The 27571-nt window shown below is 46.7% G+C and overlaps 1 long non-coding RNA gene across 1 annotated transcript; it reads right to left on the minus strand.

The window, feature by feature from the left end:
- Positions 1 to 8554: 8554 nt before the first annotated feature.
- On the minus strand, positions 8555 to 19801 carry LOC138688078 (uncharacterized). The gene is made up of 3 exons (XR_011327142.1): positions 19688 to 19801; positions 13969 to 14077; positions 8555 to 8851 (listed from the first exon to the last, which is right to left on the minus strand). It is a non-coding gene; the product is annotated as an uncharacterized lncRNA (long non-coding RNA).
- Positions 19802 to 27571: the final 7770 nt, after the last annotated feature.

Consider the following 27571-nt stretch of genomic DNA (forward strand, 5'->3'; position numbering starts at 1 on the left):
GATGGGTTGCGGCCGAACACAGACCATACCCTGTTCCTGCTAGCAAGGAGTTAGAAATCACTTGGGACCAGATTGGTGCCCCAGGATGGACCTGCGAAGCTGTGAAGGCAGCTGCAGACAAAGCCCAGGCTCTGTGCCATGGGCTCCAGGAGCAGATACTCAAGCCCAGGGTTACTTAAATGAACTCAAAGCTTTGGCTTTAGAGCGCAGGCTTTGTCTCTGGTTGCTTTGAGCTCGCACGCTCTCTGCCCTGCTTCTGTTGCCAGGAGATGGAGGTAGCGTTTTTTTCTTGGCGGGGGGTGGGGGAGAGGAGTTAATAACTCAGGCTGTGATCTAGTTTATTTTTCCCTTCTGCTGAACTGCTTTGCCAGTTTTCAGATGATCAGGCTAAACCGATGCCCTAGAGAAAATACCCACAGCCCGCATCTGTTAAGCCAAGGAACCCATAGCTCTGGCCATGCAAAGGGGACGGCACCGCAACCTCATTTGCACCATAAGGTAAATATGAACCAGGCCCACAGCACTGAAAATAAGTGCCCAATTGTTCTAAGCCAGGGTCCAGTTTTTAAGCATTGACCTTCTACTGAGGTGCCCTTAAAAATCTGGCTCTGTTGTGCTGGAGAACCACAGTATTTCATTTCTGTGAAGGCTTTTCTCCACTGAAGCATTTAGCTTGAGCTAAAATCTGTGTTAATGCCAGGGAACGTGCCCATGCATGCACTGCTAAGAAGACCTGGACAAGGCGGGTTTGGCTGTGTCCTGGCTGAAGGTGTCTTGGAGTGAAGATGTTCAGCTGAAATGAGGGTCATGGTGCTCCAGGAGCTGGTTCTCTTCTGGTGGCTGCACAGCGGGGGATGTCCTGCAGAGCAGTCATCATGGCCCACTCAGGTTTGCTCAGCTATGGGAGGTGGTGTCCTGAGCTCTTCCCTTGCGTTGACTCAATGGAGCCAATGTGATGGAAGAAAATGCAGGTTTTGCTCAATGAAGGTATCTTTTTTGGAAGAGTGCTGCTTCCTTCTTTGGAAGAAAAATGGTTCCTCCAAGTCTTGACATCTGCTGCAAAAAGGAATATCATCATCCCTAGTCTATTCCTCGTGGGGTCTCAAGGTACATAAAGCCTTATTCTTCCCAAATTTGTGATCGAAAACAGATATTACATGACAGTGTCTTTTTAAATGCCATGTCAGTGATGAGAAGCTTATTAATTAATGGTTCTGCAAGACAGAAGCTGGCAATGAATGGGGGAGAGCAGGTGGGAGGATATAGGCAGCTTCTAGTACCCCAGGGCAGGTGGGTGGTGGCCACCTGTGGACATCCTGCAAGAGGAATCTGCAGCGCTTGCAGCTCTCTGTGCTGTTATTTGCATTATCCGTGGATTCCCTCGTGACCTCTAGCAGTTTTGCTTTGGGCTCTGGTGAATGACCGAGTCAGAAGAATTTCTCAGGTTAGTAGCCCCCTCTGCTACTTGTCACCCCCATCGTACAGCCACGTGCATGCCCCTGCAGTTGTGAAACCAAGAGAGCAATGGGAAAGTGCACCTGGGAGCTTCTCAGAGGGTCCAAGCTGTGGAAAAAGCTCATAAAACACCTCCTTGAAGCCTGTCTCTTGTGAGAGGCTGTGTGTAACCTCTATCCTCACCCTCTGTCAGATGGCTCATATGGGGGGAAGGCTACAGCTACAGAAATGCTCTCGCTGTAAGCACCCCCGTGCTGGTAGGGAGCAGACAGCTCTTGCTCTGTATTTAGATTTTGCAGGTTCAGTGGTGATGGTAATTATTTCTTCTAATTGCAAGCCGCTGAGAAGTGAAGTAGTGCTCTGAAGCCAATAAAAGGAGACTGCTGTCTGTGTGATTAGCCTGTTGTTCTGATCTCCTCCTTTAGTGATACCTTTTGTTAATTAAAATTTGAATTGCTTGGCTTAGTGCAAGGAAAGCTGCCCCTGCCTTCCTCCGCTCTCCCTCCCTGCCGCGTGTGTACACACACACACACAGAGCACATTTAATGACTTCACTGATTGCAAAGTAATTGCGCGCAGAGCTGGTCGGTTCTGTTACAGTGTTTTGACACAGAGACATGGGCCTTCACCTTTAGGGATATTTGGTTCCTTTCTCTTTCCACATCTAAAATGTTTTGTGTGGTTTTGACCTTAGGAAGCAAATCCCTTCAAAAGACGTCAGGAACGGTTCAAAGCAGAGGGCCACAGATGGGACAGCGCTCTGATACTGTGTCATTTTTATCTTCCTCCACAGGCTCTCAGCAAATAACCTTTCAATTGCCAGGGCAATAAAAAACGTCAAGGGTGATTAAAGATGTGACAGCTGGTGCATATATCTCAATGCAATCAAGTCCTTCAGATTTTCCTCGCTTCCACTGGGACAGACTCTCCCAATATTCATTATCAGTCTCCAGCGCTCCCCGCAGTTGCTGCCTGAGCAAGCTGAGGGTGTTGAGCGCCCAGCAGGATTCGGTCCAAACTCAGCACATCTCTTCAAGCTTCGCGTCCACTTCGATCCGAACCGCATCCATCCATGCAGTGCTGGATGTCCTGCTTACAGGCTAAGCTGGGGAGCATGTGGTCCTTATGCAGTGCCTCAAATGTTTGTTACATCTGGTATGTTTTCTATGCAAAATGCTTTTTTAAGAAATAAGGGGGTTTTTAAACGGACTAAAAATTTTTACTGGGGCATCTGGTTTTGCAAATACTTGAAAAAGTTGAATTTTTTTCATTCTTGGCAGTAAAGATAACCCAGCTTCTTGCCCACTACAATCAAAAAATATTGAACAAATGTTAAAGCAGATCATTTGGGGGGTTTATATAACTATTTTTATGGTACTGAATGAACAGAAGATAGTTTTCTCATTAGAACTGGTTCAGTATCCTAAATTATAGTTGCCGATTTCTTGGCTTATGTAGCGCTACGTGATTTACACCAGTTAAGAATTTGTCACAAAGTTTCAAGAAACCTTTGAAAGCGTGAACCAGAAAAGAGGAGCTTTTGTTTTCCTGCTGAGATATTCATATTCTTGTTGAAGACTATGCCCAGATTCACTCCATTGCTATTTTTAACCATGAGACCAGTCTCCCCCAGGACACAGGTAGCTGAAGTCAGGCGCTGCAGAGAGTAGCTCGAAGGTTCCCTGAGGGAACTGAAGGGATCTTAGGGAATTCAACCCCAGTGATGGGGGTGAAGCCAGCCGCTGCAGCTGCTTCAAGCTTTTTTCCAGTTATTGCTTCCTGGGAATGACCATAAGGTCACAGGATCTGGCTTATTTGTGTGTCACTTTCTGACCTACTGAATCATGATTTTTATTTTTTTTTATTTTTTTTTTCTCATGCCCATTGCACTCTGATATAGTTTCGACAGAAACTGAAAGAAACCCCCTGGGGCGGAGGGAGGAATCGGACCTGCATGTCTTGCATCCCAGCTGAGTGCCCTGATGCCTCTGTGTGGTACAGAAGGCTAACACAAATGCTTTCTTTCTTTTTTTTTTTTTTAAAAAAGGGGGGAGGGAGATAGGAATGAAAAAAAAAAAAAAGGCAGCATTTTATCTGAAACTGATCCTGTACCTGTGTACTAGAAAACCCTCTGCATGTGTGTGACAGCTCCCAGTGCCCAGGTGGCAAGCCATCTTGGGAAATTCAGATCCAGCTGAAATATAATCAAGCACAGAAAAAATAGATGGGTTTTCAGCTTATCGTATGGCTGGGCAAATCTTGATGCTGGCAGGATGAAGGTGGCAGGAATAAGGATGAAGGGATGGGGCTGGGAGAGCCCCACAGCGACAGCTCGTGCCTAGCCTTGCTTGTGGCCATCGTTGCAGTCACCATAGTTGGGGTTTGCTGATCCATAAAATCCAGTGGAGCAGTGGCTCTGTCGAAGGGTCCGTCACCCATCTGACGCAGGTGAAATATCTCAGGGACCTTAATGGACCAGAAATCCAGCCCTGTGCATGGAAGGGAAGGGGGTTCTGCTGGTTTAGCTGGACGAAATGGCTCTTGGTGAGGCCAGGCTGACGACGGTGCTGTGGGATGCTGCTGGTGGAGGATCCAGCCTGTCCCTTGGGATCACAGCAGCCACCGCCTTGGCACAGCCGCAGCACCAAACCGCACCCTTGGACCGTCCTGCTTTGCAGTCTGGCCTCATGCCTGGATTGTGAAAGTGCGGTAAAGGGCAGATATGTTGGTTTGGCCTTAATGTTTGTCCCACAGCATTTGGGGAAAAAAAAACCTCTGGAAAAGCACACAAGGACAAAGTCCTGAGATATTTGGTTTATTTAGATTTACTGAAGTGCTGCTGGGCTTGTCTCTGCCTGCTGCTGGTGCCAGGGTTTCTGTAACCCTCCCCCAGCTTTGTGCATGCATCTACACATGTGTGTGTAGTCACATATATGACCTGTCCAGTGAAACTTTATGGCATCCAGTACTCCCACAGCACAAGCTGGGCACTTAGAGATTTTGATCATTCACTCTGACCACTGGCAGCCCCGCGGGCTCCGAGTAGCTGACCAAGCCACTTCCCCCACCGGCCTTGGTAACCTGTAGCTGCACTGGATCACATCTCTCCAGAAGAGAAATTCATTCTTTGCTTTGAAGACAGCAAGGGCTAAGGCATCTGCTGCATTCCTTCCTGACGTGTTCCAGGGGTTGGCTGCCCTCGTTCAAAACCAGATGTCTCCTCTCCGATTTGAATGGTGCTGACTTCGAATTCCTGCCATTAGACCTTCTTCTGCCTGTTCCCAAGGGAGGTGAAGAGCCACAGATTATCAGATATCCAGGCTGCCACTACCACCCAACAAAGCACACACCTCAGGTGTCCTAACCAGCTTGCTTTCCCTCAGTGTTACTAAAGCAGAGCTATCGGGGTCAGAAAGATCAACGACGTTGTAAAACACTTCAAGCGTATTCCTTTGCATTGTGTCTTGGCTGTGATGGCCATTTAGTGGAAGCAAGGCTTTAATGTGCACAGCCATGGTCTGGTTTTCCCATTGCTGACTCTTCTTTGACCTACCTGCTTGGTAAAATGATGTGGTTTTGTCCTTAGTTCAATTTTTATTTATCTTAGAAAGTGATAAATCTGTTAGAATGCGAATTTTCTTCCCCCCACCCCAGCTTTTTTTTATTTATTGCTTTATAGCTTGCCATAAATATTCCATAGTATCATCTTATGACGATGCTGGTTGAGGATAAAGGGTTGATCCAGTTTCTGGTTGAGCAACGGATGCTACTTCCACAAGAAGTTCCCAGCAAAGCATGGGGAAGGCAATGGACAGCCTGACCGCTGGTGCTGGTGAAGCCAGCGTGCAAGTCCTCACGAACAAGAAACCAGGGATTTTCTTCTTATCAACAGTTTAAAGGTCAAGCTTGTTTTTGTTTCTCAGCTGCATGTACAGAACAATTTAGCTTTTTCTCTGGGTGCCATCCTTCCACCTCCTTCCCCTGTAGATTTTGCTCTTAATTTAATCTGTTTGCAGCCCTACCTTTGATAGCCAAGGCAGAAATGCTGGCAGAGAAGGCATAAGACCAGAAAATTTCCCAGAAGGGGTCTGATCCTGCAAAACGCTGGGGCTTTTTCTTTTAGGATTGAACACTGGGCTCTTCTAAATGGAGGGGGCACCTGATCTCACCTCATTTTAAGCAAGATTGGCATCTTCTGAAGCAATTTAGGAAGATTAAAAGGAAGTGAAGTTGTGTCCATAGAGCCAATGGAAGTATTTGTGCTCTCCTACCCCATAAGTACATCACGGTAATTCAGAGGAGTAGCATGTGCTCATTTACAGAATATCTGCTACAGAAGAATTATCACTCATCAGAGGAGATATGTGTTTAATACAAAAAAGAGCCTGAGATTGCAAAGATGCTCGGAGCAACCCACAGCTGAGGCATGTTGTGATACCCCTGGGTAAAGATCAAACTGGAAAGGACTTACCGACATCTGATTCTCCTCAATTTTAGTTGGATCCAAATCTAGCAAAAGGGCATTTTTATATCTGGGCACAGTCCAAAAAGATATAGCAAAATCACCTGGAGTTACAAATGCATTGCAGAACCTGTCCCTAATCACATTAAGAGCTCTAAACTGTAAGGCTCAATTGTTTGCCAAATGAAATATTCTCCTCCGGTATTTGCAGAAAGGAATTACAGTCTGTGAGTAATGTTTTTCATTTGGTATCGAAGTACAGTTTCTGTTTTATGGACCCAATCCTGAGCTTGGGGAAGGAGTTTTTAAAAAGGCTTTGTTTTGTTGGGGAATAAGGGCAAGGTTACTCCATCTTCACACCCACCTTGGGACTGGGATCCATGGACCTGGGGACCAGTTGCTTCCAGTATAGACTGGCCCACCAGTTGTCCCTATCAGTCTGGTGTTACCTGCCTTGTGTGGAGCCATGGTGCTGGTGACACCCAACGGCAGCGGGTCTCAGACAATGTATTTTGGGCTCTCGGTCTCCAGCTGGGCTTTTGAGCCCTTGAGGTTCATGATGTCAAGCTTTCTTCTGCAGTTCCGAGACAGACAGTGGTTGCTGCTGGATCTGAGGTTGTGCTTAAAAAGATGGGAAGGCCGTATAATCACAGGACTCTGGTCTCAGAGCTTAAATGACAGCCCCTAAGGATGCGAGGCTCGCTGCAAGAATGTCTGGCAGCTGCCCCAGGGTGTACTGGTGTCCCTCCAGTTGCTCCAACATGTAGCGGTAACCAGTGGACTCCTGCTCCAAGCTTCAAGTACCCCTAGCCCTTTCTTTTGGTCCACTCTGATATTAGCAGCTGTTGGCCACCAGCTGTGGACTCTGGTCTGCTACTTGCCCGTGATTTTTGCACAGACTCCTGGACTCCATATTCCCCAATAAACCAATGAATTGGGTGACGTGGAGCTCTTGCAGCAGGTCGGAGGAGGGCACAGTGAAATCCAAGAAAGCAAAATATTCAAAGCACCAAGGCAACTGCTGAGAGCAGAAGCAAGGTGAGATGGTTTAGAGAGCTCCCATATCCCAGCCATTGTGGATGTACCTCACGCAGACTTCATAAGTTTAAGCCTAGAGCTGCGAGAGCTGAGTCAGCTCCAGGGGCGGCAGGGAGATGCCATTTGCTTAAACCAGTGCTGCCACTGAACAAACTGCCCATCACGCTGCACTTAATTACATTTACACTGAAGAAAACGCTTGCTGAGAGTCGCCCCATGTCCAGGGGAAGGAGAACCCAAAACAGCTTTATACCACCTCATATTTTAAGCCACGGGCAGGAGGGGTGAGGGAAAGCACCGTGATCCCTTGGGAAAAGGGGAGCACTCCCTCCTGGGCTGCCCGGCAGGATGCAGGCTGCCCCCACAGTGCCCCCTCCTCATCCCAAGGGAGGAAGCACAGGGCCGGGTTAGCAGCCATGCCCTGGGGATTTTGGCCTGACTTCTCGCAGTGTCTTAATATGCCCCAGCTGGCAGCAATAATTGGAGAGTTATTAAATAACTGTCTGCAGTGACATACAATCTGCAGAGCACTGTACCAATTATTTTTCATTTGCTTCCCCTCTATCTCAACAGGTCTCTATCTACCCATCCTACCCTGCTGTGGTTCCCATGAACAATTTACTGTAGTGATTGTAGGGTAGCGAGATCTTCTGCAACAAAGAAACTACTTTATTTTCTGCCATGGTTAATGCCCCAATTTAATGAGTCCTTCATATCATTCTCACCACCCTAAATTAAAGGGTAGCCTATGCAATTAAACTGTTTAGGTTTCAGAATGCCCCTCTCACAGTTATCTGCAAAATGGGTTGAAATGCAGCTGCTACTAATATTGCTCCTATTAAAACTGGCAAAGAAAAAACTGCTTTCATCTCTTTATTTTTAGTAGTGTGCCTTTACTTTCAATTAAACTACTTATTTGCACCATCTTGTTCCTGATCATTGTCCCATGAGATTTTCCTAGCCAGGAAATATTTTATGCAATACATAACTGTAGATCCTTAGACCCTAATGTTTGTATCTTTCAGGAATGAGGAGAGAGCTGGGATTTGCAGCTCTTAGTCTAATTTACACCAGTATTAATCCAGAGTAAAGCAGTAGTTTGCAGTGGATTTACTCCAGATTTAAGCTTTGTTAGATCACAGTTTGCTCTTTTTTCTTTTTCTTTTTTCTTTTTTATAATAGAAGTTTGATGAAGAAAAGAAGTTCCCCAGCACCCTTCTCCCCAGATCTCTTCTTTGCGTCTGGAACATATTGCCGTATTACCGAGGGTCAGATAATAACCTGCATTAATAGAGCATCCTTGAGGACCCCCAGATTATTTCCATCAGGAGGTGCTTCACCCATCCCCGATATCCAGCCCACTCAAGATGAAAATCGGCTGCTTTTTAAGGAGTGGAAAGAGGTTTGTCACTGCTTGGGTTGGGAGCAGAGCAGGGACCCCCCCAGAGCAGAGCAGTGCTGAGCGAACTGGGAGCTCACACCCACAAATGCCTCCCAAACCCCACCTCATGCTCTGTGGGATTCTATTAGGGCAGGGAAGGTTTGGACCCATGGAGAGACAAAAGAAAAACACTGGAATAACAGCTGAGGGATGGAAGGGAGTGACTGTGTTTATTTTTAGGCAAAACGTAATTACTCTCTGGATTTAGCTGAGTCAGTGGAGCTACAGATCCCAACCTTGCAACCCTTGCAGGGGTCAGGGTTCTTCTGCACTGCAAGCAGCAGGTCAGATGCATCGGCTGGGAGGTTCCCTCTTACTTCCATCGGTGTAAGCAGAAGAGTCCAGCCCAGCAGCCTCATCCTCTGAAGCACTCACACAGGTAAATGCTGTCATGTTAGCAGGCTTGCCTCTTCCAGAAAGTGCCGTAGACTCCAGGAGTCAGAATTTCTTTTTTCCTTTTGTCCCCAAAATGCCGGAACAGAAACATGAATAAACAGCATAAGAAATAGCTCTTTTCTGCTATTTAGCTGAGAAAGGCTCTGCAGCAATCCAAGGTATTGTATTTGGGATGCATCTGCAGTGGAGTTTCTTCCTGCCCCAAACCTGTCAAGTTCCAATATTCATTTTAATGATCTCATTTTATAAATAATGGCAAGAAAAACAATACATTCAATAGAAATGAGATTAGAAATGGGAGGGGAATGAATTACAAATGCAAGAGTCTGTAGTTATTCCAAGGAAGATAAATCTCATTTTAAGTGGTCTCCAGTGAAACAGTGTCTTGCTAAGAATAAAACAAAATAAATCCGCTTTTGTTGATAAATAAAAGTGTGAGGCAGTGGCAGGGAGTGTTTTCTAACACTAGTTGGTTGTCATAGTATCTTGGGCCTAACGATACCTGGGTTTTATTCTTGGCCTCGCCACTGTCTTTCTGCAGTAAATCATTTAACACCCTGTGCTGAAGTTGCAGCACAATCTGGAAAATCAAACTCCAGTGACCAAATGTATGAATGACATCAGTGTGTAACTCTCAGTGAAGTTGTCACTGCCAGGCTTCTACCTCAATAGGATCGTGAAGTCTGGAGTGCATAATGAATTGGAAGGTGCAAATTAGTGTCATTTCAGCAGCCCACACACAATTTGCTTCAGACTATTGTGGGAAAGGCTATTGCTGGGAGAGATATTTTAATTTGGGGCTGGAACTCACGTGGCAGTGCACCTCTTGTATGTCTCCCAATGTAGACACAATGCCAGTGATGGCTTGAAAAGTCTTTTTTTTTTTTTTTCTTATGTGCATTTGGTCAGATTTTCTGTCTGCATGAGTAGCAGGCAGCAGCAGAAGTGTTTGCTCTGCAGAACTCTCTCTGAGTCTCTTCTCCATCTGGTCTTCAAGCTGCAGCGAGGAAGGGACAATATCAGGGATTGATAAGAGGGACTGAACTGCAGACACCCACCAGCTCAGCAGCATGGTAACACCACCATGTTTGCTCTCACCTAATCAAAACCAGATTGGCCTTTTCCATTCTGCACCCTAGATGACTAGGAGGGAAGCGCTGGCATGAGCCGTAATGGGATGGAGTGAGGTATCCCTAGAAAGAATGTACACCCAAGAGTTGGCATGCGCCGAGCCAGGGTACGTAGAGCTGCACGAAACAACGCCGCAATCAGCAGCCACGTGGGCTGGAGCTGGAGAGTGGCCACCCTCCTAGCCAGGGAGCTAACGATTCCCTTCAGGATTGCATCATTAGATTCAAACTGAGTCATTATGAGGCGATTTGGGAAAACAAGTCAGAATTCATTACTGAGGAAACACGCTGGAGCTGTCACACGAGCCTCCTGTCAGGTCGGTGCTCAGAGATCAGCCAGTGCCTTGCTCCCAGGGCCACGAGCAGTTCTTCCTCGGTGGCAGGTACTCAGATCCATGCCCAATGTGAGCTGGCAGGATTCTCCTCTGATACCACTCACAGCTGCTTTCTGCCTGCCTCCCACCATCTGCTTTCCCCAAGACACCTGTTACAAGAATAAACAAACCCTAGGGCGGGCAGAGACACTGAAGCCACAAAATTTGCACCCATGAAGTCCTGGGGCAAAGCCTCAACCTCTGTCAGCAGTTACGGCATCCTATGCTCTGGTGGTCTAGCTGCTCACAGCCCCTTTGCTCTGGCTAGATGGTTAGACGTTCACCTGCTCTTCTCACTATCTGTTGCTGCTGGTGCTTCTGCCAGGCAGGCACAGCTTTGCACGGCTCTTGGCAGAGTGAGTCTCTTCTGCCATCAGGAAAAGCATTTTCAGCAGACATAGTGGAGGGGCTGGAAAGGAGTGACCTGCAAACTACCAGCCGTTTTGTAGTGGGTTCAGCATTTATCTTGGAAGCTCAACGGCTGGTATTATCGGCATTTGGGCTACACCTCGTTCTGCGAAGCCACAGGAGGACTTCTACCCCAAGGTCACAAAGCATTGGCTTCAAAATGCTCGGTGAAGACAGCAACATCCTTGAGGAGGACAGAGAACATGGCGCGAAGGATGGCTGAAAGTTTGAGAGAACAGCAAGAGAAAAGGAGCTTGGGGAACAATCGAAGGCTTGATTGTATGTTGGCATGAAGATTAACACTGACATGCCTATCTGATCATCAGTAAGCAGAGATCAATTATTCAGGAAGTTTAAACACCTACCAGGAGCGCATATTAACATCAGCTTGATGACTAAGCAAACAAGGCCATAGATACAGACTCGGGTGGATGGATACAGGCCTGTTACTTGCTTCTGCAGAAAGGTTTTATCCCAAAATAACTGCTGTGAGAGACCGAGTCGTGGCCACAGAAGATGAGCTGGTGTCTTTGTTAATACGTTTATAAAGATGTGAGGCCTGGGTGTTTACTGAAAAAGAAGGTACTGATGTCTTTGCAAATAAAATAAGCAAATGTTTGCCTAGTGAGGGAGAAAAATTAATTCAGAAATGCATTGCATAATGGGGAAACTCCTCAAGAATCAAATATGGTGAGGACAGTGCAACCCCAGTGAGGCGAGCCAGCCGGTGGGTAATGAAGACAATACAGGACAGACCCGCTGAGCATCTCCTGTGAGTCATTTTCTAGGGAGCTCCACGCCATGGCTGCTTGAAGAGATGATGAATGGCTAATCCCAGGTAAAACCTCTGCCATCTCAGCATGACTCACCAGGAATGAACTTTAAAGGAACAGAGCAAGGTATGTGGTGAAGAAGAGGATTTCAAACACAGGGCTTGGGGTATTGCAGCCCTCTCATTACTCCTGCCCCACACAGTACTTACCGTAAGACTGGTAACAGAAAAAAAGGCTTTGCATGTCCTCACAGCTGCATCTGCCTGTGATGCCGATGCCAAGGCCATGCAGCACAGGTGACAAACTCATCAGAGTCTGGGGCCCTGGGATGTCAGTCCACCTCTGTCCAGTGGCTCCAGGCTCAGGACTGGCCATACTGGCTCAACCCTTTGAAGCTAGTGCCACAAAATCAGGTCATCTTTGTGAATTAGAGGTTGCACCTCCAAGGATGGGGGTTTTTTTCCACAAACTCCTGGCAAAAAGAAGCAACTCCCGGTAGGGTCAATTGTTTGTGTGGGGAGGAAACTCAGTAAAAACGTGGTGAATTCATGTATAAAAAGTTTCCTTTGCTTCCTCAGCAAACAATGTCTTACTACAAATAACTGCATACCCCCAGCCTTGTTCTGTCCTGGGAGATGCTTAAACTGTCAATAATCATAAGGCTGCTGTCACAGTGCTGCTCAATGGGGTTGACAGATTATATCTCTAAAGTCCCTTTATTGGACCTTGTTCCCAGAAAAGCTTGCAAATTGCTCTGATCTTACCAGACAAAGGCGTTGCTCACTCTTGGAGTCCTTGGATATCCTACACAATAAGGTAGGAATTGGTGAGAATTACCTGAGATAAAATATCCCTTACAACATCAAAGTTCCTGATCTCTTAGCTGTCAGCCACAGGTATGTGAAAGTCCTGACAGGCTGAAGATAGAAGGAAGAGATAAAGCAAAAGAGAAGGCAAAATTCTCTGGATGAAACATTATATCATTGGATTTGGCACAAAGATTTCAGCGCAACGGATCTATATGGCTAGCTGGGGTGTGAGCAAGGCACGGGGCTTTCGCCTTTTGAAACGAATAAGCAGCAGCTGATACCAGGCGGCCGAGGACAGATCCTGATCTTCATCACACTAATGGAAAAAGGAAGCAGGAGTAACAGAGATCAGGATATGGCTAAATTGTGATCGTACAACCCCCCCATCTTCCCCATCTCTGTACTCAAGCTGTTTGTTGTTTTTTCCCAGTGAAAAACATGGCTGAAGTGGGTCAGCTACCAAGGGGGAAATGCTGGTGTAACACAAGACACCGTCTTTTTGCCATCCTTGCTCTGTACATTTAATAATAAGGCTCCCTGCGGAGGGTTGACCTCCCTGGGTTGTTCACAGTACCTACGGCAGGAGAGCTGGGGTTGGACTTTTACCTAATGCAGCCCAACTTGGATTAGTAATCTGATTGCAAAAACCCAGGTTTTTGGCAGTAAAGCCACAGGTAAGTCTGAAACAGATTTTCACTGAAACGGAGTCAAAGAGATTGAGCTGAAATGAGATCTGGCTTGTTCGTTTAAAATCCTGCCCTTTCCCACTGCAAAGACTGGACAGACCTTCCCTCTGCCCACTACTCCCGCACACCTAATCCTCCTCCCAGGACTAAGTTTTAGCGCAGATCAAATACCTTTAGCTTCTTAGAAAGGACTGGATTTTGGCAAACACGCAAAATACTTTTCTCAAATGACATAAATATTGCATGTTATTTGCTGCCTTGCCAAAATGCACACACACACATGCACTGCTAACTAAGCAACATTCTTTAAAAGTTAAGATCATTGCTTAGAAAGAAATATATAGCATTTTATAAATCCAAATTGATCACGCACTGTGGGTGTTGAAAATACGTACAAAAATGGGACCCCAAAACTACATTAAACCACTTCTGAGACAATACATCACTGCACCTTTATATTGCACAGAGGGGTTTAACAACCCTTCTCCAGGAAAATATTTTACTAGGTAACAAAAAAAAAGTTATTGAAAACACATATATTTGATACTTTTGGCAATTCATTTTACTACTTGCATTTCCAATTCATTGGTATAGTTCAAGAAAAAAAAAATATTTTCGCAGTTGGGTCATGTTATTATTTCTCTAATTTTTTTTTCTACTTGAAAGTCACGATACGATTTCTTTCTGTGAAACAACAAAAAAAAAGACAAAAGCTGCTTGTCCGCTTTGGTGATCCTGTAGATGTTTTAGGGAAACAGAGTCTGCTGTAAGTGTAGAATACACACAAACGTGCCTACAGGAAATTATGGAATCTTTGTGCATTTCTGTATAACCAGCATTATATCTGAACCAGCTAAAAAAGAGCCACAGGAAGAACTAGTATGTTGAATCTTCTAAGGAACAAAAAGAAGGTACTATTTACTAGGCAATATTAAAATCTTCAAAAAATTTTAGATAATTTTGCATCAGATCACCTGAACTGCCCCTGGCACTTACCTGTTCATGACTTGGATAAATCGCTTCATCTCACCTTCTAGCACTGCTCTTCTCTTGTCTGGTGTGAACGCACCTCTCCAGGTGAAAGCCTGGCTTGAATTTGGCCTGCCTGCAAATGATCCCAGAAAAGGACAAAGGAGAGGAGGAGATAAGCCCTTCCTAAATCAGACTAACAGCACATCCACACTACTAACCTAACTTAGGCTCAGATTCAAGTCTGCTACATCCTTCTCCTATCTAGAGAATGACTTTTCACACAAAGCTTCTTGTGCTTTAAGCCCAATTTATCTGGCCGTCATGGAAATGTGGACATGTGCTGGGCTTTTTCTTTTCCGTGGGCAGATAACACACCCATTTTGAAACAAACCTAAACCATAGGCATGACCCTTCAGTGCCTGCCTGCAATGCATTCTCCCATCTCCCTCCCCACCTGCCTCTTTCCTTCACATATCTCCAAGAAGACTTTGCGGGAGAGGCTCCATTTACTGATGTGCAAAGAACCGAGTAACGTATGCCCTTGGAAGCACTGGTGACATGCAGGCCTGGTGACAGCAGCAGCATAGAGCCACTCTGCAGGCTGTGGCTCCCCAGGGCGGTCTCTCATTCCTGAACCCCAGTGCTGGTCATCGATGAAGACCAACACTGAACATCCACACAAGGATTTCTGCTTATTTAACCAAACTTGTCCTGGAATATGTGTGTGCCTACTTCTGAAGAGCTTACTTCCTACAACACTATAGGTAAGTAAGTCTAACCTTTGCTTTGAGAGAGATACTGTAAGTACCCACGGGCATGATGTGTCCTTGTTTGTCTGGAGAACAGTGATTTTCCATTTTAATTGCTTCCTGTATGACACATTTCGTTAGGTCCCAGCTTCCTGCCAGTTGATCTTCTCCTCACTGCATTTGTTTCCGGCTGTGCGTGTAATTATGACCATGAAAGTCCATCAGCAAAAGTGCAATCAATTTGAAAGATTAATGAATCTCACGCTTTCCCTCTCTCCTTCCCCCCCAAATTAGAAAACTCACTCTGTAGTTTCCAGCACACATCTATCATTACACACTCCTGGGTCTCAGGTAAATTAGCAACCTGATTCTTTTCCCTGCTGTCACTTAGAAGAAAAGGGCTTCTTATTTGCCATCCAAGGAAAAGTACAGTAAACCTAGAACTAGATAAAAGGGAAGTAATCAAATATATTTAACTGTACTCAGCCAAATCCCATTATTTGTATAGATGTTAGCTGGTGCGTTTGAAGAATTAGGATAGCCTCGTCTCTAATAGGAAATAGCACTGCTTGATTGAAAAGCACAATTTCTGAGCTAGTGTTCTTCTACTTACTTAAAATTAGAAGTTCAACTTTATATATACATATATATATGTGTGAATTGCCATGGTGCGCTTGGCAGGTATTAAAAAAAAAATAAATGCTACATGTCCTTGCTCTTCCACGAAACATGGGCATTTGGGATGAACACAGCATCCCTCTGTTTTTCTTTCATAGACGGGAAATGCCTCCTTGGTGTGGGAAGTTTCCTTGGATTGCCCTTCTCACTTCCACCTGAAGGAGGTGGGGAAAACAATTTTAAATAAGTCACCTCCTACATATCAGAGGGCACCACCTCCCCCCTCCTGTGGAGAAGAACAGCTTATGGGGTACAGGGAAAACATAAGGGAGACAGAGCAGCCACGGTAAAGGAACATGCTGGGACTATCTCATGGAGATAATAACCATGGTGAGGGTTGTAGGGGAACACAGAAAGCCTTCAGCTCGTGCTAGGACCACAGGTTTTAAAAATACAAGGACAACATATTGGCAGTGCTTGCACAAGGGGTGCTCCTTCCCTTGGCAGCTGTCTGTGTGGGAAGGAAGAATGCGCCACCTCTAGACAGCTGCGATCGATGGGCGCATCCACAAGTACCTTCCTCTTTAGAAATCCCTCCAGTGCCAAAACACACAGAGTACATGGATCAAGACTAAGCTAATTGGGAAACACAGCAAAACTACCTCCTTACCCTCATTCACAGGACCAAGTTATCTTTCAGGTTTCCCTGTGCAAACAGTGCAGGTTTTGCTGTGAAACCATTTGATTAAGACGTTCCAACGCAAGCATTGAAATTCAAGTCCACAGACTGATGAAAGGTATCCCCTGAACTGTGCTCAGGCCAGCACACAGCTTTTCTCAGCTCAGTTTTGTGCTCAGAAGACACTGGTTTGTGTGCTGACCAGCCAGGTAAGCTGCAGGAAGCCCTGTATCTTCAGGATGATGAACTAGCTCAACCTGACGTAAGTGGGCATGACAAGATAAGACACATTCTGGTCCCAGACTCCAGTTTTACTCTGCTCAGATGAAACATTACAACTCAATGTTGTTTCAGTACTTTGGGGAGAAGAAAGAGGGAGACAAGAGTCCCCACAATGGTTTTTTACATGCCTGAGTCAAATTACCCTCCCTTCTGTGGGGCTTCTTCTGAAATAACAGATCTTACTGTAACCAAATATTGCCATCCAGGAAAGCCATTTTGCAACCAGCAAGGAGGCTTCTTCCTTCTCAGCAGCCACTGAAAAGGCCCTTTGTTCTCGGGCTGAACACCTGGAGAGTGTTATCAGCAGTGGCCTCTCCCGGACGGCACACTGAGCAGCTGTGACAAGACCCAGTGGCATTGGCATCGGCAGCAGCACCTGGGAGCTGCTGGCACCCAAAACCCGTCCCATCTGGGCCATTGCATGGGCAACTTTGGGTTGTCCCCCTCTTTTGTGGGGACCACAGAAACTAGCTCGGCCTGTGTTTTCTTTCTTTTCCCATCCTAAAATGAACAGCCTCATTCCAAATGGTCTTTAGACAACCTTGAGGAGGCGACGCCTCTGTAGAGAACAGAGAAGAAGCCTTGGGCATTACCATGCCTTTCTGGAGAAACTGGTAATGTGAGCAGTGAAGGGCTGACACAGAGCACTAGCATCGTGGGCACATGGTTTGGAACTACACCTCAAAGAGTACAAGGTGGAACTGTTGACTGGCATGAGGGGTAGGGCATCCACCAGAGAAGGAATCGCCTGCTGTGACCCAGGACAAGACAGCATGCCAGGCTGGCCCCAGGCACGGCTTTCTGCTCTGTCCGTAGAGTCAGCACCGTTTCTGTTTGTGTCCGTGAAAAGACATTCAGACCCATGTCTGCTCAGAAACTCAAGGAAACCCAGCTCATTCAACCTGGCAGGTAATTCCCCAAGGGTCCTTTTCCATACACCTGATGGTAGAACTGCACTGTATAAACCATCACTGCCAGGCACATCAGCTTCAAAACCCGAAAGGTTTTCATTCTTTTGTTGTATTTTACCTGATTAAAGGAAAAATCTGCAGAGGGGGAGGAAAGCCAAAGAGTCAGAAAGCAGGGGCTGTCGGGCATAGATCTGCTGTGAGGTAACCTGGAGAGTTGCCCACACCAGCTGAGTCTGTGCTGGGTCTGTGAGGATTTTACCAGTGGCCTCAGTGGAAATTGTATCTGCAACCTATGAGTTACTTAGCAGGTCCAGGCCTACAGGCCTTTCTGTGCATATTTATTTTCCACTAAAGTCACAGGTCAGACAGCCCACGTCACAGAAAAAAAAAAAAAAAAAAGAGAGAAAATACATCCTTCTTCCTTTCCTGATAATCCAGATAAAATACTGACTCCTACAAGGGAGTCATACGTCGGGGGATTTCAGCAATGCCTCATCACAGGATGCATAGCTCTGCGAAGTATTCGTTCTGGAGTAGCTCTGCCAAATACTGAGAGCAAATTTCATAACATGAGAAGGGGCAGACTGCAGCTGAAGCTTCATCATCTGCAGTGGCCGTTCCGCATTACTGTCAGGAGTTCTTCCATACGCGATGGCATTGTTTCCATTTTCTTTGGACTGTAGCAGCGAGAGGACAAACATTTCAAAAGGTTCAAATGAGACCTTTGAGTGCCAGCACTGAGAGCCTGTGAGGTTCAGATAAACTGACAAAATAACATCCTTCAAAAGCTTTGCCTGGGACAACTCACAATTTCTGTGTTCATGTTCGGGCAGTTTGTAGCATATGGGCCACTTTAAACCTTGGTCTCTGTCCAGACACCAGTACCGGCTCTCCCATGACTTTATGTTTGCATCTCTTTCTAATATGCCTCCCTTTCTTCCTCGTGAAGGGAAAATTTCCAGGTTTGTTCCTTTTAACTTTGTTCATGGTAGCGCTCTTGACAGAAGGACAGTGTCTATTTAGTGTCTTTGCAAGGAAAAGGGAGAAACTTCTCGGTTACATAAAAGTTTGTATCAAAATTCAAGAATCCAGATTAATTATAGGAGACTTGCCTTGTATCATTCAATTTGTTTGAATAGCTTTAAAGATTAAGCAGATCCAAGGCCTAACAGAACCAGGGCCAGTAAGACAATAGCTGAGATTTTCCTTTGAAACAAAATATACAGGTGGTTTCTGTGAGTTTCTGTGTCTATCTGCCTGGCTTTTTTATTTTTATGTCGTATCCAATATCACAGAACCTGGCAGTAGAAATCATATAGCAATTTGTGAAAGCTTGTTGCTGTTCTAGATATCATATAGTCTGTTCCACACCAGCAAAGACAAAACCAATGCCTTTACTCCTCCAGTTTTCATTCAAAGGATAATGATCTCTGGTAACAAAATATTTGGCAGTAGCATTATTTAAAATGCACAGAGGAAATGTTTGTCCCTAATTCAAGGGACTGTGGTCACACAGTCTCCATTCATTTGGTATTTACCAACGAATGCCAAAGTCTAATCTGCAAAAAGCCCAGGAACAGAGTTAAGTTTATCACGCTCCATCCTTAACCCATCCCATTGTAAGGGAGAAAAAAAGTAATTACTGAATTTCTTTGTGGCCAGAGAACTTATAAACTCTGTGTTATACCCAGCAGGCTGTAATGGCTCCTTCGGTAAATATCTAATTAAGCGGTTGGGGTGGGTTTTTTCCTTTCACCGCATACTTTGGTGTTTTAAAATCCCTTTGCATTAAATGACTTCTCGAGTTTTCCAAATTTCTCACACGCACAGAAGAGGGAAGTAAGAAAAAAAGCAGGGGGGAGATTTCGGTCGTGGGAACAGGAGTCAGAGACGGGGATTTGCAACTGCTAAAGGCAAATCCTCCCCGAAATCTCCATCCAAAACACCGCAAACCGCAGCCGCGACCTGCCTGCGACCGTTGGCTATCTAGAGAGGGAGAAATAAAACCAGCCCGAGGGGGATGTCCGCGTTTGGGGACCGGGGGGGGGGGAGTGGGGGGGATCGCTTCCCGAAAACCAAAAGCAGTTAACCCCCCCCCCGAAGGACACGGCCTGGCGGCGGCCCGTTGGGAAAAGCGACGGCTTTGCTTTTCATTGTGCAAATCCGGAATTCGCGAAGTTTTACCGGCCTCGGCTCGGCATCCCCCGGCCCGCGGGTCCCCGCGACCCCCCGTTTCCCCCCCCCGGAGCACCGAAACGCGCTGAGCGATGTCAGCCGACCGCACCATCGGGGCTGGCCCTGCTCGGTATCGCCGCGACGGTGCCCGGTGCCCTCGGGGTGGGGAGAAACTGCCCCCGGGCACGTGGGAGAGGAGCCGAGCGTCCACCCCACTCCGCTACTTTCCTTTAGGAGAGATGCTCGGCTTCAGCGAGGACGGCGGGGAGGTGAGAAAACTGCGGAGCTCCTGCCCAGAAAGCGCGGAGCCGGTGCCCGGGGAAAGCTACCTGCTCGGGGGAAGAGCCGAGCTGCGAGCCGTGGGGACGCTCCCAGCCGCTGCCCACCTCGGTCCCAGAGCCCATCGCCTCCCCGCAGCCTCGCTGCTCCTGCGGGCACCCCGGGGAACACACACACACATACACACCCCGCCGCCACCACCACCACCCTCCCGGCCGAGCTTAAACCCGGCGAGATTAATCGGGTTTTTTAATCGAGCCACGTCGACGTGCCGGGGTTGGGCTGGAAGGGGCTGAGCCGGGGCGATGGCAGGGTGCCGAGCTTCCCCTCTAGCCCCCGGCCCCGGGAAGGCCGGGGTCAGCCCCCGCATCCCGGCTCAGCCCCGGCCGCCGAGCGCACCTGCCCCGGCCCCGGCCCCGGGGATGCGGGTCTCTGCCTGCGGGGACGGAGCCGGGCCCGGACGGCTCCTCCCCTGCGCCCTCGATCTCTCCTGCCCCTTCTCCCTCGTTAGGAAAGTGTTAGAAAGTTGCTGAAGTGCGAAATGAGCCTGCGAAATCTCGTTGTCCTCATTAAACTCTGACAAGGAGGGTGACAAGAAGCAGCGGAGGGGAAACAATGCGGGCAGTGTTGGGGAGAGCCCCGCGCCGGGGGCAGCTTTTGTGCCCGCCAACAAAAGCTCTTGTTTGCATGTGTTAAAGTCCATTAAACCGCGGCAGCCCCAGGTGCAAACGCCAGCCCGGAGAGGCCGCGTAACTTTCCGCGCCCGCTGAGCGCGGCAGCACCGCGGCTCTGCCCTCAAACCGCCGGTATTGTCGGGGCGCCGGGGCTGCAAACGGGCAGCGGACGGGGGCACGGCCCTGGCGGGGTGTCCACGCCGAGGCCCTCTTAATGAGGGCCCGGGGCTGGCTCTTCATTAACAGGCGTGCCATGCAAGCATGCAAACCTGGGTGGGTTTCGCTCTCTTTCTTTTGTGTGTGTGTGTGTGTGTGTGTGCCCCCAGATTCGTCTGTCCCCCGCCTCGCCGGGGCTCTGCTGCGGGACGGCGGGACACAATGTCGCCTATTGTGCTGCTCCCCCCCTCACCGGAGGGGACACGGACGGGACCCCGCAGGCCAGGGTCGTGGATGCGGACCTGGTGCGAAAGAGCCTGGCGGGCATGTGCTGTGATTGGGTTTGTTCCACCGTGGCTCGCCAAGGTATGTTGGGACGCTGTGGAATCAGCAAATCTGTATAGAAAGTACCGCCGAGGTTAGGAGGAGAGGAGTTTTCCAACTCCTGGTTCAAACAGCAGAATTCAACGCAAAAGGTGCAAAAGAGAGGGACTGCGCAAAGACTAACCACAAAAAAAGCCTTGCACAGGTCAAAGCCTATAAAAACAACCTCACCGCAGTGTTAGCGTTTCGTATGACTGGCACGGTGCTTTGTCCAAGAAAAAGTATTTGCAGGTTCTGTTGCAACAAGTCCACATCACTTTATCCCCAGTGGGTCTGCCTGGGATCTGCCCCACGGCTATTTTAAAATGTGCTGTTAATAACAATTCATTACAGTTGATAGAACCGGGAGACTTGCCTTTTATTTTGCAATTAGACATAAAGGCTCCGATCTGGCACATGCTATGCACTGTAAGCATGTGAGTCGCTCTGCTGAAGTCATCTGGGACTGCTCATGTGCTTAACATTAAGCCCATGCGAGTTTGCAGGATCAAGGCCTGAGATGATATCTTCTTTAAGGATATTTGTTTACCTGCTCTGTTCTGCATTTTCTAGATTCGTGACTGTGCCCTGCAAAACCATTTCTCTGGGAAGACCTGAAGTGGCTAGAGTCAGCTGGGCACAGCTCACAAGTAGCATTACGGAGCCAAATGATTCTTCCCGTAAACAAAAATTGTTTGCAGGAACCTGATTTGGGAAGACATTATGGCACTGGGTACATTGCACTGCAAACTGTTCAGCTTTGCAAGCCTGTGTGTACTGAGGCGTTAATGCAGAATTGTTGGGCATTGGGCCCAGAACAGATGTGACGATGAGTGAGAGCAAAGAGACAGGGAGGAAGGAGCAGAAGAAGAAAGCACATTTTAGGCTCCTCGGTTCCTGACTAGGCAACCAACGCTTCCAAAACCTGGGCACTGGCCCCAAATGCCTCTTACCAAGAAAAAGTAGGAAGCAACATGATCTGTGGAGAAAACAAACATATTTGTTTTTTCATTTGCCAATCCTGCAAACAATAGCTGTTTATAGGCAAATAATCCTCAGGTCTGCATCGCTAGATCAATGCAGGGAGTGGTTCCCATCGACTCCGCGGTGCCAGACACACTGAATGGTTTGTAATGAAACAGGTCCTTGAACTTCTTCACAGCACAGACGCTATCTTAGTAGGTTATCATGCACTTGCTTCTGTTCCTGCTCCCACTCTCCTCATCTTCCAGTGCTAGACCTGGCAGGAAGAAGTGAAGGCAAGGGGAAATAGAAGTTGTTTTAATATAAAAGGCTTCAAAATATTCAGCTGTTTGTTATTTCCTTGCCAATTTCCTTTTCCAATTTACTTTTGGAGCCAAGCAAACTAAAGGGAAGGCCAGTCCTGGTGCACACTCACAGTTTAATACCTATGATATGCATGAAGAAAATTAATTTGATTGAGGATTTTGCTTCATGAAGTAATTACAGTGCAAAATATAAGAAGACTGTGTTTTGTCTTGAGCCACCAAAGTCCTGGTTTGCATCATGAGGTCATATTTAGGATTACAAATGCTTACACAAATAGCATGTCATTATATCTCACACTGCTTCTCTTCACCTTTACTGACAAATTTTGTGATCGTGGAGAGGAATGGGAAAAGAAACACTTCTTCAGCCCCAGATGTGTCAAAATGGAAACTTTAACCTACAGGGCACGAGACGGGCGATAGAACTACTGGGGGAGTGGTGAGTTCATGGGGTAAGGCTGCGTCAGACTCCAAGATGCATCCAATGCGTACAACTCTTCTCCACTAATATTCAGCACAGCCCAAGTAAGGTTGGATTAACTTAAAACCCCCCACGTAATACATACAATATCCAAAAGATCTTCATGACAGTCTGATTTTTTTTTTTTAAAAAGGCATCTGTCTGGATTCCAATCCTTTTGAAATTGCATGTGAATACTTTGATAAACTGAGCAGAACCTGTCCTGGTATAAAATGGCAGACTTTTAAATTAATTTTGTGTCATTTGCAATGTCCTTCACAGCTGAAGGCAGCAGTTCACTTATCACCATTTCTCTTACTTGTTTTATATGGCAGCTAACAGGTTTGTCTTGAATGAACTCAGCAAAAATCTCTGTAAAAGCCAAACTTTTAAGCAGCAGTAATTACCATCAGGTAGCTACGTAATTGTTTAGACAAGTAAATAAGCAAATAGGTGCCTTTGTTACTAAATAGCTTCTTCCAAAGGGTATCTAAGGGACTGTTTCTCCATCTTTGTATTCTTTGCATCTGGAATAAAGAAGCCAGCCTGGTAAGACGGGACCAGGTTGAGGGAGCTCACTAGACCCCATTTGTTTCTGGGGTCTGGAATGGATCTTGGGATTTTGCAGCCAGAGAATATTTGGAAAAACAAACCAAAACCAAACTCACTGGCAAAGCACAGTCTCACTCCCTTCAAATGGCCAGCCCGTATCAATTAAACAGTCCACTACTGCTACCAGGGGGCCTGTAAAATGCCAATCATATCATAGTTCAAAACAATCCATCCTGCTGCTAACCCATATTGTGGTGAACTTGATCAAGAGTGATGAAATTTACGATTTTTAAGTTTGCTTAGAAAAATGAACTCAAACCCTAGAAAACTACCCACAGAAAACAAAGTTACAGGAATAGTAAGTTTACAAAATCTGGTACAGAAAAAGAAGAAAATTCCCAGATTAAAGTCACTGGGCAGCAATACCCAGCTTGCTGCGCGTTCTGCCTTATCTGGGTGTTTAGCAGGAGATCTTCAGATCCGGCTTGTTGTGCAATTACTGCCGTAGCTGAGCTCAGTGGGAGCTGAGCTCCGAAGGCCTGTCATCTAAAGTACTCAGCCTGTAGGTGACTCACATCGGGAATCCAAAATTATGAAGACCCTTTTTTTATTTCATCGCTGCCTGCCTTCTTTCCTCACTGATAATATAGGGTCAGCATCCTCTCAAAATTATTGGAAAAGGAAGTGCTGCGTGTGAAACACTCAGACGCTGCTGTCATGAGCACCATGGAAAAACCATACGGAAATGAATAATTTTGTGCCCAAAGCACACTTTGAATAACAGGCCATAAAAAGCCCCATCGCTGCACATTAAACAAGAGGAGAATAAATCATGAGGGGAGCTGCTCGCTCAGGAGCAGCAACCATTGCCAATGCAGAGTGAGGGGGATGTCTGTAGGAAAAGGGCATGGATAACTCAATTGCAGTTCATCAAGATGCACAAATCCAGGCAAATTCTGATCTCTCCTAGCTGTTGAATGCTGGAGTGTGCAGCCTTTTAGAGTATATTGTTTCACACATGTATTTGTGAGTGTATGTGCTTCAGGGTATATGTAAAATAAGCGGAATAAGCTTTGGCTCTGTGCCATGTTAACTACTCTACAGAGCTATGGGACTTCTGGTCCACCTGAAGCATAGGCTGAGGTCTAGATGCAAAATATCACTGAAATATCAACTGATCAACTTGTACAGCAGCTCTCAATGGCTACGCCACTGCTGGCTGGGCAAACCACCATCCTGTACGTGAGTATGTGCCCCACTGCCAAATCCGTCTTCATCCATGGGGCAGGATGCTGAAGTTGCCCAGAAACATCATGGTCTTAGGTGATCTGGAGACGTCTTCACTGATCTGCTGGATACAACCCCCCTGCACTCCCGATGTGGAGACAGGACATAAGGCACATGCAAACAGGAGCAGAGTGTACTTGGAGGAGGAGTTAACACCAGCAATAGTCCCTTCATTACGGTTAAATGCGGTGGGTAAGTCTGAGAAATTAATTCCTGCAGAGACCCTTGGCATCCATAGCAGATAGGAGACAGCTACACCATAGCATGAACATGTTCTGTGACTGTTCTTGGCACAGACAGACAGGCACAGAAAAGTGTGGTCAGGTCTAATTCATGGTGGCAGATTTAAGAGTGTACATGTCTGACCCAACAGAGGAAAGGCAATCTTTGTGCTGGCTGGCAGAGAAGAGCTGTTGTACTCACAGTCTAGGAACTTTCTGTGAGATACAGCTCTGCAGAGAAGCGCAGTACCAGGGAATTCACAGCTATCGCAGTCAGTGCAGCAGGTTAAGGATACATATTGCAGACATCTCTGCAAACACTGCTGCAACAGTAGAACATAACAGGGTGACTCAATAGTAATGTGACCTTTCATTAACAGACGCTTTTCCTCTTGCGTCTGTTTCTGACACATTTATCAACTGTTACAAACTTAGGTAAACCCCATTTTTTCAGTGCTTCTCTCTGAATGGTGACATGGCCCTCCTGGAGCATGGGAATTAATATAAAACGTCTCTTGCTTGTTCTGATCAGGGCTCTGCTGTTGCTTTTAGGGCATCTCCTGCTGAGCTCACCATTCGGCAGTCTAGAGGAGCGAGCGTTTCCACCTTTGTGGATCTGATATAAGCACCAGCGACAAAAGACACACCTCCTGAGGCTGGTGGAGTTGTTCCCGTTTACAGTAGGACTGAGTTTGCCCAACAAGGGACCAGTCAGTGTCTGCAAAACTCTTTGACGGTGGAACGTTTTGTTACTCTTCTTGTGACGTTACTAGGGGAAACATTGCATACAGCTATGTATATTGGTTAAAGTTTATTATTTCAGCTCATTCATATGTCACTGACTCACAATTCATTCACTTCATAGAGCCTTCTAAAAGGCTTATACACCCCCAACCCCTGCATGTGGTACTTTTGCCTTAGATACATCATCTCACACTGCACCATTCACTCAAAGAGGCAATAGTGCCTAAAATAATTTTTCCAGGAATGTCTTGTAAAAAATCTACCTCATGAGATGTAAGAGACGAGGTCATTCCACACGAGACAACCCACTGTAATCACTCTTTAGACGCTACTTGTCCTGGAACTTCTTATTCACCTTCTCCTCATCCAGATGCTTTGTCCTCTAATTACAAGAGTACTTTCCACTTCAGCTGACCGTTTCTGTGGGCAAAATACAGACAGAAATGTATAAATTCTATTGATATGTGTCACCTCTGTAACGATTTCCTCCTTGCTCCCTGATACTCGAACTACCAAATTATTGCCTATAGTGTTGTGATATGTTCTGGTAAAACCAGAAAAGGCAAACTACTAGAGGCCCAAAAAAGTTCTGTTGCCAGACCATGCCACTGGCCCTAGAATGGAACAGTGACCATGTCTTTTCCAGAGAGAATAAACAGAAATGTCTTCTGTCTCAGACTTCAACTTGCACATCCTATCAGTCACCCTGTAGTTTCGTTGATGACATCTAAGGATAGCTTGGATCCAAACTCCTCTTTATTGGGACTAGGAGTATGTTGGGATTTGGTTAAGAGATTCTTCTAGCTTTGACGCTTTTGTAGCTTTTGTGGGAAATAGCAACTGGACAGTTAAAACCAGACAGCTTAGAAATAACGTTTCTGCTGTTGTAATACATCCCTTTATCTTCTCATTTGATTCTGCCATTGCATACAAGGATATTCCCACAAATTATTTATAACTGGAGCACCTTCCCATCTGAAGAGAAAATTTCATCTTGCAACTGCTAGGCAGGATGAGTCCTTCAATATTAACAGTTCATAGAAATCAATGCAGTCATTTGTCTGGTAAAGATATGTAGATTGTGGGGAAAAAAGAGTATTTTCCTCTGTGTTATTGGCAGCTGTCAGGAACCAAACACCGTCAGACAGGCTTTCACCTGGGCAGAGGACCTCCATGAATATCCTGCAAGCTGCAGGACGTGGGGTTTGATTCTTCAGTGGTACTTTCCCTTCTGAATCAGCACTAACTCTTCTACTGCTATGATATCACAGGCTGGCTGTGTGTATTTTTAAGCATTCTAACAGCAAAGTGCTGACTATTGCTGGGGATTACAGATTCTGTGAAACATTTTGTAAGATAACTTCAGGCATCTTGCCACTTGTTATATGGAAAATATGTTGTATTATCTTCCATGTGTGTGGGGGTGTAAGGGTGCTCCTAGTGTCCTGGCCCCCAGCCTGCAAAGACTTACACATATTTTATTCAGAAAGTTAAGCAATACATAATGAACTTGTTCAGGCACAGAGCCTAGATCTGTCACTTCAGACATGTTCCATATCCTTTAGGACTTCTTGAAAGACAGCATCTTTCTCAACGTTCGGAGTACGCTACTATGAACACCATGCTGGAGGTTGACTGTGCGGGACACAAGTATTTGGTTATCGTTGCAGGAAGTTTCAGCTGAAGGCCCTGCTCCTGCCCCGGTAGGCTGATGTCCTTTGACTGGCATAGTCAAACGGGTGGTCAAACTGGTCCCAGACTGAGGTACGCACACGAGGACGCGGAGGCATTGCTGTCAGCCGCACATCAGACATTCGATGTAACGCTTCTTCCTTCTCTTCTTGATCAGCCCTGGGAAGCTCTGCAGAGGCACTGAGCGAAGGACAGGGGGGTGCAGGTTGGGGTAAGGAAGTCAGGGCACCGGGAGCGGCAGAGAAAGGCCCTCGTAGCTGGCAGCAGAGGAGGTAACATGACCGGTGAGGGGAGAGCCTTCCAGACGAGCCACTCCCCGACACCCACACCGTGCCTGGGGAGAGCGGAGGTGTTCCCGCGGAGAGACCGACTTCTGGGTAGGTTGCCATGGGAAGCAGAGGCAGGAGGCAGCAGAGGACACGTCCTCCCACGCCACCCTCTGGGAGAAGCCAGGGTGGCTGCCCCGCTCCCCGAACCCCGGGTGGCCGGGGCAGGG

This window comes from Haliaeetus albicilla, chromosome 12, assembly GCF_947461875.1.
Source record: "Haliaeetus albicilla chromosome 12, bHalAlb1.1, whole genome shotgun sequence".
In the NCBI taxonomy this organism is placed as follows: domain Eukaryota; kingdom Metazoa; phylum Chordata; class Aves; order Accipitriformes; family Accipitridae; genus Haliaeetus; species Haliaeetus albicilla.